Source organism: Gossypium raimondii, chromosome 4, assembly GCF_025698545.1.
Source record: "Gossypium raimondii isolate GPD5lz chromosome 4, ASM2569854v1, whole genome shotgun sequence".
In the NCBI taxonomy this organism is placed as follows: Eukaryota; Viridiplantae; Streptophyta; class Magnoliopsida; order Malvales; family Malvaceae; genus Gossypium; species Gossypium raimondii.
In genome coordinates this window covers 5,628,056-5,644,419 of record NC_068568.1, presented here as the reverse complement: position 1 = coordinate 5,644,419, position 16,364 = coordinate 5,628,056, and the positions used below count along the sequence as shown (strand labels likewise).

The 16,364-nt window shown below is 35.9% G+C and overlaps 1 pseudogene; it reads right to left on the bottom strand.

The window, feature by feature from the left end:
* Positions 1–8,798: 8,798 nt before the first annotated feature.
* On the bottom strand, positions 8,799–9,974 carry LOC105779632 (uncharacterized; annotated as a pseudogene).
* Positions 9,975–16,364: the final 6,390 nt, after the last annotated feature.

The following is a 16,364-nucleotide window of genomic DNA, read 5'->3' as shown; positions in this document are numbered from 1 at the left end:
TAAAAATAATATGAGGTAAAAGTTTTATTCATCATAATTTTGAATGTTTTAATTTTTTTTATAAAATTGTAAAGATTTTATTTTATTTTATAAATTGTCTGACAAATGAATCAAAGAGAAGATGAAGTGAGAATTGGGATGAGATTATAAGACTTCACAAAAGAATGGTGATGATGGTGTCCTTTTAACCACACACAACCAAAAAATATGTTTCCTTTTAAGGGTGGGTTTACATGGGTGGTGTGTTTAACCGCGGTTTGTGTAAAAATAACGGTGGCGATGAGATTAGATAGTAGCGATACTGTAGTGTAAAACAAAAAGTAAGCTAAATGCATCGCATTGCATCTTACCCCACCACCCATCCAAACCCACCCTAAGTCACATTATTGTTGAGAGAGTAATCTCGAAACCAACACTAAAAATATTAGTCTTTATTTATTGTAAAATGGACACGAAGAAGATATATTAGTCCCCAACAAAGAAAAAAAGTGTTTCATCCTGCTATAAGACTGATTATAGAAAAGATAATGATAAATTAAACCTTTAAAATACAAGTTTTGCATCATTATATAATTTGTTATAAAAAATAATAACAAATTTAACCCTTAATCTTTAAGTTATTTTATCAATTTAACCCTTACTCTCTTTTATTTTTGCTTTAATTGGCTCTTTATCTTTTCATTTTGTTAAATTAAACAAATTCCTTTACAATTTAAAGGCCTAGTTAGAAATTGCACTAAATGTTGATGTGGCATTTAGCGTGATAGTTAATGTGTATTTCGTTGACATTTGAATTAATTAAATAAATATTTTTAAATTGTAAAAACATTTATATTAATATAATTATAAGAATTAAATAAATTAAAAACAATAAACTTGAAAGAAAAAAAAGAAGCCCTGGAGCCATTAAAAGTGTATATATATAGGCAGGTGTCCATCAATGAACCCATTTTGGGGATTTTTCTTTTTCATATATAGGATTAAAATACTTATATTTACATAATTTTTTATAACTTAATAATTGTATTATATCAAATTTGGGAATTTTACCAAAAAAAGCCCATTTTTTAAAAAATTACCGAAATGGGCCCATTATTTAATTATTTACCGGAATAGTCCATTTTCTGGCAAATCGCGTCCACGTCAGCGCGATGTCAGGGGACGCGCCAGGAAATCGCGTCCATGTCAGCAACTCGCGCTGATGTGGACGCGATTTCCTGAGCTACGCAGCGCATTCCGGGGGACGCGATTTTGCCGTTTTTCCTACGTTAGGTTTTTTCGGCTTTTAGGGCTTAGGGTTCAGGCTTTTTAGGGTTTTTAGGTCTTGGAAGAAATAATTTCGAGTTGACGTTTCTGATCAAATAGTATAAAATCACTTCTAGCAGGATGCTATTTGAGAAGAATTTGTAAAATCGCGCCCTCGTGGACCGCTTTTGCTATAGTAGGTCATGGAAGAAATAATTTTTTTTGACGTTTCTGAGCAAATAGTATAAAATCGCTTCTAGCAGGATGCTATTTGAGAAGAATTTGTAAAATCGCGCCCTCGTAGACGCGCTTTTGCTACAGTCGGTCATGGAAGAAATAATTTTTTTTGACGTTTCTGAGCAAATAGCATAAAATCGCTTCTAGCAGGATGATATTTGAGAAGAATTTGTGAAAATCGTGCCCTCGTGGACGCGTTCTTGCTACAGTAGCATGTTTGGGATGAGGCTATAAATTAGGCAGAAAATGTTCTCAGAATGCATAAGTCACAGCAGAAACAATTTAGAGAGGCTAAGAAGGTTAGAGTTTCAAATATGAGTGAACGCATTAGTGCTGTTATTTACTACGATGGTGAGGTTTGCCACACCGAGAATGGTGTTGTTTTTTTGTCGGAGAATACTGTGCGACTGGTTTTTAACCAGAAGACAGAACTTCGTAAAAGAATTAGGCGTAAAATTTTCGGAACGATGCCAATGAAAGTTCTGTCTATCACGTATCGATTTTGTTCTTCTGTTGATTCGGTGACATATGACTCGTTCGACATAAAAGGTGCTCGTAGCTTAGAGGCAATGGTGTAGACTCATCTTGCTAGTGGAGCACCTTATATTGAGTTATATGTACAATTTACATCGCCAACTGATGTACTTGCGACCGGTGTTTGAGATGTATACACGACCCCTGGTCGACACTCGGTTAGCGGGTTACAAAATACGGAACAACCCATGTTCGGTAGTGGTGTCGAATGCACATCCCCCGCAAGACACTCTGTCAGTGCATAGGACATGTACGTCAGTGGCTCAACGTTTGATGCTGGAAATACGTACTGGGGAACGACATCAAGTTCTAGTGGGTGGCAATCTACATCCAATTGGGGACGTTATCAAATGCCCAGAAGAAGGGATGACATACTCCCTACGATGTCAACCGGTGAGGGGACCTCGTACGCTGCAGATGATTGTGGGTTAGAAGATGACTCCGATGTGGATCCACCTCGAGAGCCCAGGCCGGATGGTGCAGAAGTTGGCTTATTTTCTGAACCGGAGCCTATTCCAACAGAACCTGAAGATGCTGAAAGGATTTCAGATGAAGAAAAAAATCCACGATTCAGAGCATGCTCACCTCCAGCCCACATGCATAATGTCGATCTGTCCGCAGATGATGCGTTAGAGTTTTCAGATCTACCACATTGGTTGCATGATCGTACAAGTTCGGGGGGTAGATTACGGTGAATTTGAAGTTGGTAATCAGTTTACCAACAAGTATAGTTTTATTGGTGCTTTGAAATAACATAGCATCAAAAACGGCGTTAACTACCATGTCGTTAAATGCAAATCTGCTAAGTTTGAGACGAAGTGTGTGGTCCAAGATGGCACATGTTCATGGAAAATCTACGCCTCGTTAAGGAAAAGGACAAGGTTATGGGAGATTAAAAAGTACAAAGGTCCACAAACATGTGCTGCAGGTATAGTATTGACGGTTTCTGAATAATACTTTTATTATGCAATGTTGCATTATTTAATGTACTCGGTTTATAGGTGTTTCACAAGATCATCCCAAGATGGATTCAGCTATGTTGGCTAGCTTGATACTGCCCACGGTAAAAGTAGATCTCAGGACTTCAGTGCCGGTGTTAATTGCCAATATTCGTAGCCAAATAGGGTACACGCCCTTTTACCGCAAGGCTTGGATAGCTAAACAAAAGGCGTTGGAGAAGATGCATAGTGGGTGGAACGCCTCATATAATGAAATATGGCAGTGGTGTCAGTTGCTAGAGAGATACGTCTCAGGTGCCATCACAGACCTTGAAACGGAACATGCGTACTACAACGGCCGATTGCTACGTGGATGCCAAGTGTTCAAACGCCTGTTTTGGACCTTTAAGCAATGCCGAGACGCATTTCCATACTGCAAGACATTGGTACAAATTGACGGTACCTTTATGTCCGGTAGGTATACTCATCGGTTATTACTTGCAGTGGCACAGGATAACGGTGGGAGAATTCTTCCAATTGCATTTGCAATAACACCGAGAGAGTCGTCTGATGACTGTGATTTCCTTCTCTCTAGGTTAAGGAGAAATGTGTGCCCCCAACCTGATATCTGTGTTATTTCAGATCGGGGCACCGGTATACTAGCTACATTTGATCGACAGGGAAGCTTATGTCAGCGCACACACCGTAGATTTTGCCTAAGACATGTTGCTTCGAACTATTACAGGCAATATCCATCTAAGAGCGAACGACGACAAGTGACCAACATGGGTATTTAGTCTATATCTGTGTTATTTCGTTTGTCAATTTGAATTAGTTTTATTGGTAGAAGTGGTATAAATTATTCGCTATGATCTTATATTAGCAGGGTATGAAATAAATAAAGATCGTTTTCACGAGATGTTGGCAATTTTACTTTCAATTAGCGGAGAAGGGGTGGACTACCTTTGTAACATACGTTTCGAACAGTTGGCACAATCATACGACGGCGGCCTACGATATGGCCATATGACGTCGAACCTGGCTGAATGCATCAATTCTGTTCTTAAAGGAACGCGCTATCTACCAATAACATCGGTTGTACGAGAGACATATTTTCGTTTGGAGGCGCTATTTCCAAAGCGAGCAGCAAGTTATGCAGGCCAGATGCAGGGAGGACATGTATGGTGCAGTAAGGTAGTTCAAGAAATTAACAAGGCCAAGGCGAGGGCAAACACCATACACATAGTGTGTCACGATCGGGAGAATTTATGGTTTCACGTGACAGAGTTTGACAGATCGCACCAAGGTGTTGTTGGTAGGCAATATCGTGTATACTTGTGAAATAGGACTTGTGACTGTGGGATGTTTGATGCACTCCGTTATCCATGCGCGCATGTTATTGCAGCTTGTTAGAATCTCCGTCTGGATCCGATGAGTTATGTGGACGAAGTGTACAAATTCAAAAATATGTACAACGTCTGGAGACACGTTTTCCCACCGGTCCCAGATAAACATAAGTGGCCGCCCGTATCTCTTGCTCCTTTTAAGCTGTTACCGGATAGAGAATTACGTCGCAAACCAAAGGGTCGACCTTGCTCGACTAGAATACATAACAATATAGATATCCGAGAAACAGCCAGTTAAACGAGGTTGTGCGGATGGTGTAGGAATCCAGGCCATACAAGTCGATCATGCCCTAATCGCAATAGTTGAATGTAATTGTAAAGAAAATTAAGTTTGTGAAATTATTAATTGATAAATTGTATTAATGGTTAGTAAAAATTATCAAATTATATAAAATTATTAATTGTTAGTACCAGTCAAAACATTTTTCCAAATCTAACATTGTGTGAATGTAAAATTATTAATTGATAAATTGTATTAATGATTAGTAAAATTATCAAATTATATAAAATTATTAATTGTTAGTAGCAGGAAAAACATTTTTCCAAATCTAACATTATGTGAAAGTAAAATTATTAATTTAGTTTAGGGTTTTAATTAAATTAGGTTAGGGTTTTTAATTTAATTAGGTTAGGGTTTTAAGTTAATTAGGTTAGGTTTTTAAGTTAAGGGGTTAGGGTTTTAAGTTAATTAGGTTAGGGTTTTTAAGTTTAAGGTTTAGGGTTTTAATTAAATTAGGTTAGGGTTTTTAAGTTTAGGATTTAGGGTTTTAATTAAATTAGATTAGAGTTTTTAATTTAAGGGTATTAATGGTTAGTAGAATTCTCAAATAATATCAAAATTTTTTATTTTATTACATCAAATAAACTTCTATTTTATTACATCAAATAATATCAAAATATTAAAAATATTTGTACAAATAAATTTAAATACGGCAGTCAATGTCTATGCTTGGGGGATTCAGTGCCACATAGCGGCCGTCGACGGTTACGCGCTGGAATCCTCCTTTCTCTAGCTTCTGGCGGCGGTTGTTGTTCCTCCGGCGGGGATTCTGGTTCTTCCGGTACGGCATCTGGTTGTCGGACTTGTGACGATGATCCACCTTCAAAGAATAGTGTATGTGGAGGTGTTTGCATCACGAACGGCGACGGTGTTTGAAACTTATACATTGGTGGGGATTGGTAAAAAGGAGAGCTCCCCGACAGCCCCTCTTGCAATCCCTCGTGCGCCGCTAGCCTATACATCGGCAGTCCACTCTGCATAGCAGGAAATGGAGCTGAACCGGGCATTTGGCTCCAACCTGCCATAGGACTCGAAAATGGGTACATATAAGGGTTAGGATACATATAAGGGCTAGGAAATGCACCTGGCATCATCTGAAAAGGCGGTTGTGTGGGTATTATCGGTTGAACTGCTGCGTCAGGTGACTGTATCGGTGCTCTCGTTGGGCCTGGTAATTGCACGGCCACTGATGATGAGCCGGGTGAATGTCTGGGCCTCGTTGAGGGGCTGCCTTCATCGTCTTTTCATCTTGGATTTTGAGGCCCGCGCCTTTCCCTTTCGACACGTATTTGCCGCTGCCTCTCCTCTGGCTTCAGTAAATACGGCTTGCCATGATTCTAAACTATGGCATGTATTCTGGAACGCACGCTAACTTCGGAACGATGATTGATTCCCGAGTAGGTATATATTCATATCGATCTTCCCACATTTCCATGTACTAGGACCAGTATATCTTCCAATCCGTATTCAATTACCGAAGGTCGACTTTGTGTTGATCGTCAAACACCTCAGGATCCACGGGAATCGGTTGTCTACATCCAAATTGTCGTAGCACTCTGTCTGGTGCGACTCCACGGTTGCGTAGTTGATCAACACGACTTTCACGTGCCAAGCTTGTGGATTTTGTAAGAACTCTTCCGGGATTACTACCCGAATTGCCGAATCCTCGTATGGTGTCTATTGAAACTATATGAACATGATAGAAATATTAGTTATATACATAATACTAAATACTAAATACTAAATATCAATCGACTACCGAATGTATGGAAATATCTATTTTATTTAAAACCTACTTGTGCTTCCGACAGTTGGTCCAATAGAAGCCGTATATCTTCAAGAGAGGACGGTAATCGAGCATGACTTTCCGGATGGTTCCACCTAATTAAATAAATTTTTAGCATACTTTTATTTTTAAAAATCTACATAATAATTGTAAAGTCTAATATAAAATTTACCTCGTTATGAGTGGGAATGTATATGGGTGGTCCACTCGAGGACGTAGAAATGGAAAGAGAAACCGTGCCCACGACTGCAGTAGTGACAAGCAACCTCCGATTTTTGCTCTCCTTGGTCGCGTCACCCCGCATATCTCCTGATATAACGTTGCCAAGATGGTAGGCCCCCAACTCAATTCATCGGCTGCTCTAAAATCAACAAGTTTCAGCAACCATCTTATATGTACGCGGCTCCGTGACGTGTTGGGCATCAGATAACCTCCAATTAATTAAAGAATGTATACCCGAGCATATCAGATTCTTTCAGTTTCGGTTGAATCTTCATCCGGATCAAGGAATGTGTCACGTAACCAGCCCATCTCGATCTTACCTCCCTTCATTTTTTCCGGAATAGCGCCCAAAAGCTCGTAGCACATCGCCCCCCAATCGCTAGATTGGGCAGACCCCGTGACTGGGTACCCGTCCACTGACAATCCCAATTGCAAGCTGACGTCTTCCAAAGTGACAGTGCACTCTCCACATGGAAGATGGAATGTGTGCGTCTCGGGTTTCCATCTCTCGATCAACGCACTGATTAGTTTCGGGTCCACCTTGCATCCCCGGCCTACCGTCGCCACGTGCCAAAAACCCGCTTCCCGCAGGTAGTTCTTTACCAACGGTGATGGAGGAGCATGCATATTCTGGATATTGCATTCCAGTACCCGATCTACAGACTTTTATAACAAATAAAAAATTAATAATTATCTAAATATGCATAAATAAAAAATTCTTAAATAATATTTAAAAATTAAATTTAATACTTACCATTTTCATTTGTTCCACCGATATGTGATGCTTATCAAGACGAGTCAATTCTCTGGCCATTGCTGAAATCGTACAAATTTTTACGGTTTAAAAAAAATTTTAAAAAATTTTTTTAAAATTATTTAAGAAAAGGGAGTTAAGAGAAACTTAAGAGGAACTTAAGAGGAACTTAAGAGAATTTTTGAAGGAAATTGAGAGGAAATTTGAGAGAGGATTAGTTTGTGAAAAAAAAAAGGGTGGGGGGTACTTACAGTTTTTTTTTACCGTTGGGGGGGCAACGGCCAAATTTTTGACCGTTGGAGCACTGTTCACGCGAGAGTCAAGTCGCGGCCAGCCGGCCACGTCAGCGCGCTTTGATGACGTGGCAGCAAATCGCGTCCTAGAGGGCGCGATTTGTTGCCATGGTAGAAACTCGCGCTGACGTGTACGCGATTTCCTGGCGCGTCCCCTGACATTGCGCTAACGTGGACGCGATTTGCCGGAAAATGGACCATTCCGAAAAATAATTAAATAATGGGCCTATTTCGATAATTTAAAAAAAAAAGGGTTTTTTTTGATAAAATGCCCATCAAATTTAACATTTTCATCCATTTGTATTCACATCATGTTCAATATTATTAGCTATGATAAAAGGAAAAAAAATGGTAACCTATATTCAATAAAAAATAGTATTTTATGAAATATATGTAAAAATAAAATAAATAATTAAAACGTTTTTAATTACTAAATTGTATAGTATGAAATAAAAGCTTGATTTTTATGAGATGATGATTTATTTGACCCTTCAATTTTATAAAAATTTCGTTTTACCTCTCTATTTAATTTTTCATCTTTTTAGCCCTTAAACTTACATTGTTTTATCAAACCACCTCAAAATGGATAGAAAAATTAACATTTTAGCTATTCCAACGTAGCATACACATGGATGATACGTCAACATTTAATTAATTTTAAAATTTTTAAAAGTTCAAAAATAAATTTATTAAAATTATAAAATTATAAAAAATTGAAATTTAAAAATTAATTAAATATTGAATCATGGCAATCTACATGGCAATCCACGTGTATGCCACATCAGCAAAATTAACAAATGTTAAAATTTTCATTCATTTTAGAGTGATTTGACAAAAAAAATAAATATTGAAGGAATAAAAGCATACTTGTATTTTTCTATACATAAATTAATGGTTTATTTGAAATGTTTGCTGGATATATTTTAGGACATTAAAATGGTTATATTACGATTTCTTAAAAAAAAAAAACTAAAATAATTTATTCATAATATAGAGCATTTTATTCCTAAAGTTAATATAGCAAATAAGATCCAAATACATATAAAGTTTCGAGAATAACAAGGCAAGTTGCCTTGGCATGGCATGGCTCATATCAAATACTGCTAGTTTTTGGTGAGGAAAGAGAGGATGAGCTCATTAACCTGCTCTGGCAGTTGTTCTTGAACAAAGTGATTCCCTTCTGACATAAAAATCCTGCTCTGGCAGTTGTTCTTGAACAAAGTGATTCCCTTCTGACATAAAAATGATGTCCATATTAGGCATAAACTGCTTCACTATCCCTTTCCTAATGTAATCTTCCATTCCTGGGATTTCATAACATAATCCTTCTCCCCCATTGTCAGCAATGATGGAGCTATCACTTTCGGGTTGGTTATACCACAATCCAATTGCATGCACCTGCAAAGTCCAGAAGTCCCAGATTAAGGGTTAGAAATGAAGAATTGTCTACCAAGTTGAAAGTTAAGGGTTCAAAAGGTTCATAGCTAGCCATTTTACCTGTAGGGAGCTTGCAGTGCAGTTCGGAAACCAGAATTTTGATATAAAGTTGCATAGACATCAAGATCTTCCTCTGTGAACCATGGAGGCAATGGAGTTGATGGATCAACCAAGTCCATTATCTCCTCATTGTCGCCGGCTACTTGTAACTCACTTCTGCAGAAGAGAATGTAAATGTTTCTAACGACTGTCTTAACATCAAATCGGCCGAAATCAGCTTCAGCTCTTCCTGGTTCTGCCCATCTTATAACGTAGTAGCCTTTAGGGAGGAGATCAAATTGGACACCAAGAGGACCAGGTATGAGGAAAGGAACGCCTAGTGTTATGACACCTAACACCCTTTCAGGGTCGGTAACAGCTACTGTGAATGCAGGAAATGCTCCAAAGTCCTTCCCAACAAGAAAAGCCTACATGTTTCCTTATATGATTAAAGTTAATGTATAAATTACAACAAATAAGCCAAATGTCTTGTATTTGGTATGAAGAACTGAGTATGAAAAGGCATATTCTGCAAGGCCATTGAAGTTAGCTCTTTCGGGCTCCGGTGGATGATCGGGGAGTCCATAGCCCCTGAAATCAAAAGCAACTGCTCGATAGCTCTTTCCGGAAAGCCAGGAAAAGCACCACCTTAGGACCTGCACAACACCATTAGTTATCCCATTATTTCCTATTAATATATATATATATATATATATATATTTTGAGTTCAAACCTGTTCCAGTCTGTACCAAATGAAGCTTTAATCCTCGCACTTGGACATGGCTGTGCTGAATCTTTTCCATTGTTTAATCAAGGAAACTGAGAAAGGAAACAGAGAGAAGATGGGGTGGGAATTGGATTGAGATTATTGGACTTCACAAAGAGTGATGATGATGTATATATCTCCTTTTTTTTAAGTCACATTGTACTGTTGAATCTTGGACATTATTGTTGAGAGGTACCTATTAGGGTGATTTTAGATGGGTGGTGGGGTATCGTGCAATGTGTTGAGTTTATTTTTTATGTTATGCTATAGTATCGTTACAATATTTAATCTTATTGTCATCATTATTTTTACACTAATTGTAAATAAATACTTTACTCATCGAAATCTACCCTTAATCTTTGTAAAATTTACACGAAAAAGATAAATCGGTTCCCCAACACGCACAATAAAAGTTCTGCTCACTATTAGACCGGTTATAGAAAAGATGGTGACAAATTTAATCCCTTTTAAGTAAAAGTTTTAATAATTCTTTGACGTCGTTTTCACATCATGTTCAATATTATTAGCTATGATAAAAGGGAAAAAAATGAAAATTGGTAAACTATATTCCGTAAAAAGTAATATTTTATTAATTAAATGTAAAAATAAAAATAATTAAAACCTTCTAACGGAATAAATTGTATAGTAAGAAATAAAACGTTGATTTTTTATGGGATAATGATTTATTTGTCCCTCTAATTTTATAAAAGAATTATTTTAGTCTTTTATTTAATTTTTAATTTTTAGCATTTAATCTTATATTTTATTTCAAATCACTCCAAAATGATTGAGAAAATTAATGTTTTAACCTTGTTAATATGGCATACACGCGGATTACTAAGTAGAAGACACATTAACATTTAATTTTAAAATTTTAGTATTTCAAAAAGAATTATAAAATTTATTTTTAAAATTAAAATCATTAAATTTATTAAATTTTTATTATAAAAATATTTTTTAAATATAAAATTAGATAAATCTTGACATGTCATCTACGTGGCAATCCACGTGTATGCCACATTAGCAAAGTTAACAAATGTTAATTTTTTTCATCCATTTTGGAGTGATTTGATAAAAAAAATATTAGAGATGAAAAATTAAATGGAGAGTTAAAATGACTTATTTATTTATATATATAAAGTTGGAGGGCAAAAAACATCACTATACCATTTTTTATTATATTTTTGGGTAGGTGACTAGCATGAAGATGTCAACATTGAATATGTTTATGGTGACAAGTTTGATGTGGCTAAGTTTATGGCGACAAGTTTATTAATTGAAAGGTTCTTATTCATCACATTCCGAGATCACATAATATAATTGTTAATTATATGGTTAAATTTATGGCGACAAATTTCACAGGGATTCAATGGTTTTGAGAACCCCCACAGTCAGTTTGAGATTTAGTCGAGTTGGACTATTTAAAGATTTGAAAGATTATTGTAATTTTTAGTTCACCTTAGACTGTCTTTTATCTACCAAAAAAAAGTTCGACTTTGATGTGTGGATTTATTTTAGTTATGTTACTAGTTTTATTCACGTGAGATGTGCAAATTTATTGTATTTATTAATTTTATAATATTAATTTATAGTTAAAATCATTAATAAATTTTCTTTAAAAAACATTAATGAATTGAAGAAAATAATGTATTAGAAAATATTTTAAAATATTTAATCAATTTATTATCGGTTATATTAATATATTTAACTTTAAAAATAATACAAATTTTTCAATATTAATATTAATTTATTATAATTTAAATAATAATATATAGTCTATTTATTATATATTATTAAATTAATTTATTTTAATGTTAAATTTGTTAATAATCAATTTTTTATCCAAGATTTAAATTAACCATATTTACGACGTTAGTAAAAGAGATATGAATATATATGATTAATAAAAAGACATTAAATACGTTATTAGTTAGTAATCATATTTATAATTTTTATTTTATTTATTTCTTACCGTATTTTATAGTCAAATATGGAGTAATTATTGCATATTTTACACAACCATATTTTAACATTGAAATATTTATATAATCATAACTACTGAAATACATGATAAAGTGTTAGTGATTATAGAAAAAAGAGGTTTATTTGAAATGTTTGCTGGATATTTTTTGGGACATTAAAATGGTTACATTACGATTTCTTAAAAAGAGGATCTAGTGGAGGAGATTATTGATATTCTTGGTTTTCAACATGTCCACGATCTTGGCCAATATTTGGGAGTTCCTCTTTTTACACCAAAGAATTATTAAAGGTACGCTCAGCTTTCTGGTGGATAGAGTTCGAACGAAGTTGTCTAGTTGGGAAGCTCAAAAACTATCTTTCGCTAGAAGGGTTACCCTTGTGCAATCAATACTTCTCTCGATCCCAAGGTACCTAATGCAGACCTTAATGGTTCCGACAGGAATATGCAATGACATTGAAAGAATGGTGCAACAGTTTATTTGGGGATGTTCTGGTGATAATAGGAAAATGACATTAGTGGGTTGGGAAGCCGTCTGCCAACCTAGATCGCGTGGTGGATTTGGAATACGATACCTTAGTGATTAGAACATTGCATTTATAATGAAGCTTGGATTTCATTTGGTCACAAAAATTGAAGCTCTATGGTAGCAAAGTATGGTATTACTGATAGATTACCTGATCGAGTGTATTTCAAGAAGCAGAAGCTCTTTCTCGTGGAAGTCTATCTCTAAGGTATGACCTCTGCTTTTTGACTGTTGACACCATTTTTTTAGATTGAAAAACAGGGTCGACTTGGGTTTTGAAAGCGAAAAGGGAGTCGCCACCAATCCTTTTTAATGAGGTGCGATTGGATCACCTCGAAAACATGGTTGTTTTTAATAAATGATTTAATTTTATTAAAACAACGATTTTGGTCCACGAAATTAAAAAAAAAATGGGTTCGGGAGTCGGTTACGTACGAGGAAGGATTAGCGCCCTCGATACGCCCAAAATTGGTACTTAGTTGGTTACTTAATGTCTTAATGTCAAAAATTGAAAACTTTAAAGAATTTTAAAAATACGATCCTTGTATTAAAACGTTGAAGATTTTCAGGAAAAAGGCATGTTTCACGTTATTCGAGAAAGAGAATCATATCCAGTAAGTTAGGACACAATGTCTCGAATTCCCGATACGCGAATGAAAATGCTTATTTAAAAGATATTTAACTATCTTGGATTAGAAAAGGAATCACGACCAGTAAGTTAGGACACGATCCTTTTTTAATTCCCGATATCGTTTAAAACTTGAGTTTGAAAAGATTCGTATATTTAGATTTATTGTGAAAATCGAGACCCAGTAAGTTAGGGTACGACATTCTCAAATCTTAACACGAGATTTTGCTTATTCAAAAATCATAGTTTATGCATTGAAATAAATTAATCCAACATGAAATAATAAAACACGATGTTAATACTCGTAACAAAACGATATTGAATACAATAGTCCAAAAATAATACGAGCGATTGTAACAAAAATAAGATAAATACAAAGTACAAATCAATAACGTTCGAAATAGCAATGTATACGAGCAAATAAAATTAAAGCATTCATTCAAATCAATAATGAAAATGAAACAAATAAATAAATGAGTAAGATTATAAAAAGGTAAAAAGATATATGTGTGTATAAAATTATAAAATGTGAAAAATCTATGTACGTAAAAATATATGTAAATATGTATGTATACGTTTATGTATATACATAAAGTTATGAAATATATAAAATATAAAGGTAAGTATATGTATATGTTTTATGAAAATAAAACGTACATATATATTATGTGCATGTATGCATTATAAAGTATATAAAAGTATATGTATACAAGGATATATACATAAATGAGATATAAAGTATATAAGTATATATTTATGAAAATTGAAAATATATATGTATATAGACATGCAGCTATATACATAAAATAATAAAAGATAAATATGTATAAATGTTCATAAAAATAAAATATGTGTATTCGTATATTAAAGTATGAAGTATAAATAATAGATATCTAAGTAGCTATACATATGTAAGTAAACTTGGAAAGTTATATGCGTACACATACTATAAAAATATGAATGTATATATAAATTATAAATTATAAAATGTATTAAAGTGTAAGTATGTATATATAGGTATGTACACATATAACATAATCTAAGAAACAGTATAAATGGGTAAACAATAAGGCAAATAAGAGAAATAAAAGCAATAATGATAATAATAATAATGATAATAAAACTAATTAATTTTAAAAACAATAAATAAATAAAAGGACAAATAATAAAAAATAAAATAAAACGGACTAAATTAAAAACAAAGCAAAATCCCAAGGGGAAAAGCTAAAAGGAAAAAAACTAAAACAGGGACCAGATTGGAGGAAGCCCGAAGCAAAAGGATCGAAAGGGTAAATAGACCTCAGTCCAAAACACATGGATCCTTGGGGCCCAACGGTCAACACGCTGGTCAAGCTCAATCTGGCGCCGCTTTTGGAGCCACCGATCAGACTCCAAACGGCGTCGTTTCACACATCACATAAGGGCCAAAAAGAACCCTAATCTGGCAACCACCCTTTCATTTTTAACGAAAAGAAAGAAAAGAAAAAAAATGACACATAAAAAAGAGAACAGAGAGCCCGAATGCTCTCCTCTCTGCGCCTCTCTCGGCCCTTAAGCTCAGGCCACCATGCCGCCCCCAGGGCCAGTGGCCGGGGTTGCACGAGAACGGCCCCTAGGCCTCCCCCTTTTGCGGCGTCCCCGAAGGCTAAGTCTTCTCAACCGCGAGACCAAAAGGAAAAGGGATGAAACGCCCCTTTTTGCTCGACTCCGACGACGGCAAAGGCGGAGTTCCGACACCAGCCCACCGAAGCGGTAAGGTATCTTCTCCTTTCCCTTTTAGTCTCGTTTTCTTTGTTGAACGATTGCAGAAAAATAAACAAAAAATAAAAGAAATAAAGTAAATAAGAACACGAGAACAGAGAAGAAATAACTAGAGTCCACCTTTTTTAATCTGTTTTTCCTTTTTGAATTCAAAACGCTGTAAAAAAATTGTACAGAGATATTGTTTGGCTTTTATAGTCTTTTACATTGTATTTTGATGGTATTTTGTTGTCTTGCACTATCTGTTGCGTGCTCCTGCCTTTTTTCTATCATTTTTTGCAGGCGTTGATGAAGCTAGTAGCGGTGGGTGGCGATGGGACAAAACGAATGATGATGGCAGAGGGATGGGCGCGGCGCTAGGCTTGGCTAGGGTTTCCGTTTTCTGAAACCCTTGACTGGGTTCTGGGCCTGTTGGGCTTATTGGGCCATTTGGGCTCTGTTAATTGGGCCCGGGCAATAATTGGGCTGTACAGCTGCCCCTCTTTGCTCGTTGTCGTGTAACGATAACAGAGCAAAGACTAAGAAAGACCAATTTTTGCCCAGTCTTGCCAAGGAAATAAGATTCGCCGTTGCGGCTTCAATCTGTTCTGCTGCATCGCCTGGAAGTAAGATTCGCCGTTGTGGCTTCGATCTTTTAAATTGCAATGTTGGGGAAGTAAGATTCGCCATTGTAGCTTCAATCTGCTCCGCTGCATCGCCAGAAGTAAGATTCGCCGTTGTGGCTTCGATCTTTTAAATTGCAATGTCGGGGAAGTGAGATTCGCTGTTGTAGCTTCAATCTGCTCCGCTGCATCGCTAGAAGTAAGATTCGCCGTTGTGGCTTCGATCTTTTAAATTGCAAACTATGATTTCTTCGATCTGCTTCGCTGTTAGTGCAAGAAGGCAAGATCTACTATCTTTATTGATCTGTTCTCTGGGGAACATGACCTCTATATTCTATTTTATGAACCTATTTGTGCCTAGTGATTAGGATGACCAGAATGAATCAAATGCTCCTAACTAGACGTGTATGAATGACATTTGAATTAATGCCGAGTGTCATGAAAGTGATTCCTTAATGCTTAGGTTATCATCACGCAAAAGCTTATAAAGGTTTATCGCTGACGTGCTACAACGCCTTCTTGCTCGACTGGCAAATCCAAATAAACACTTAATCAGATTGCCCCCACTGTAAACCTCCAAGTTCGATCCACTGGATGCAAAATTTGAACCATCTTTCTCCCGCTGTAACCCAAAGGTAGAAAGATCTGGCCTTTTCTCAATCCTCTGCTATCACAATTCAATGATACAGAATGTGAAGCTCTTTGGTCCTTTACCCCGTTCCCAAGGTGTTATACCAAATGTTTATGCTCAATGAAGAGTTTTCTTCTCCCAAAAGACCTTTTCTTATTGCTTGGTGAACATCGCTTGTTTGAAGCTTTGCCACCAACACGACATCTTGTCATTTTGTTCAATGTTTGGACAACAAAATTTGAAAGGATAGTCCTGACTTGGACTTTTCCCTTTTAGACATTTTGAATTTGGTGTGCTC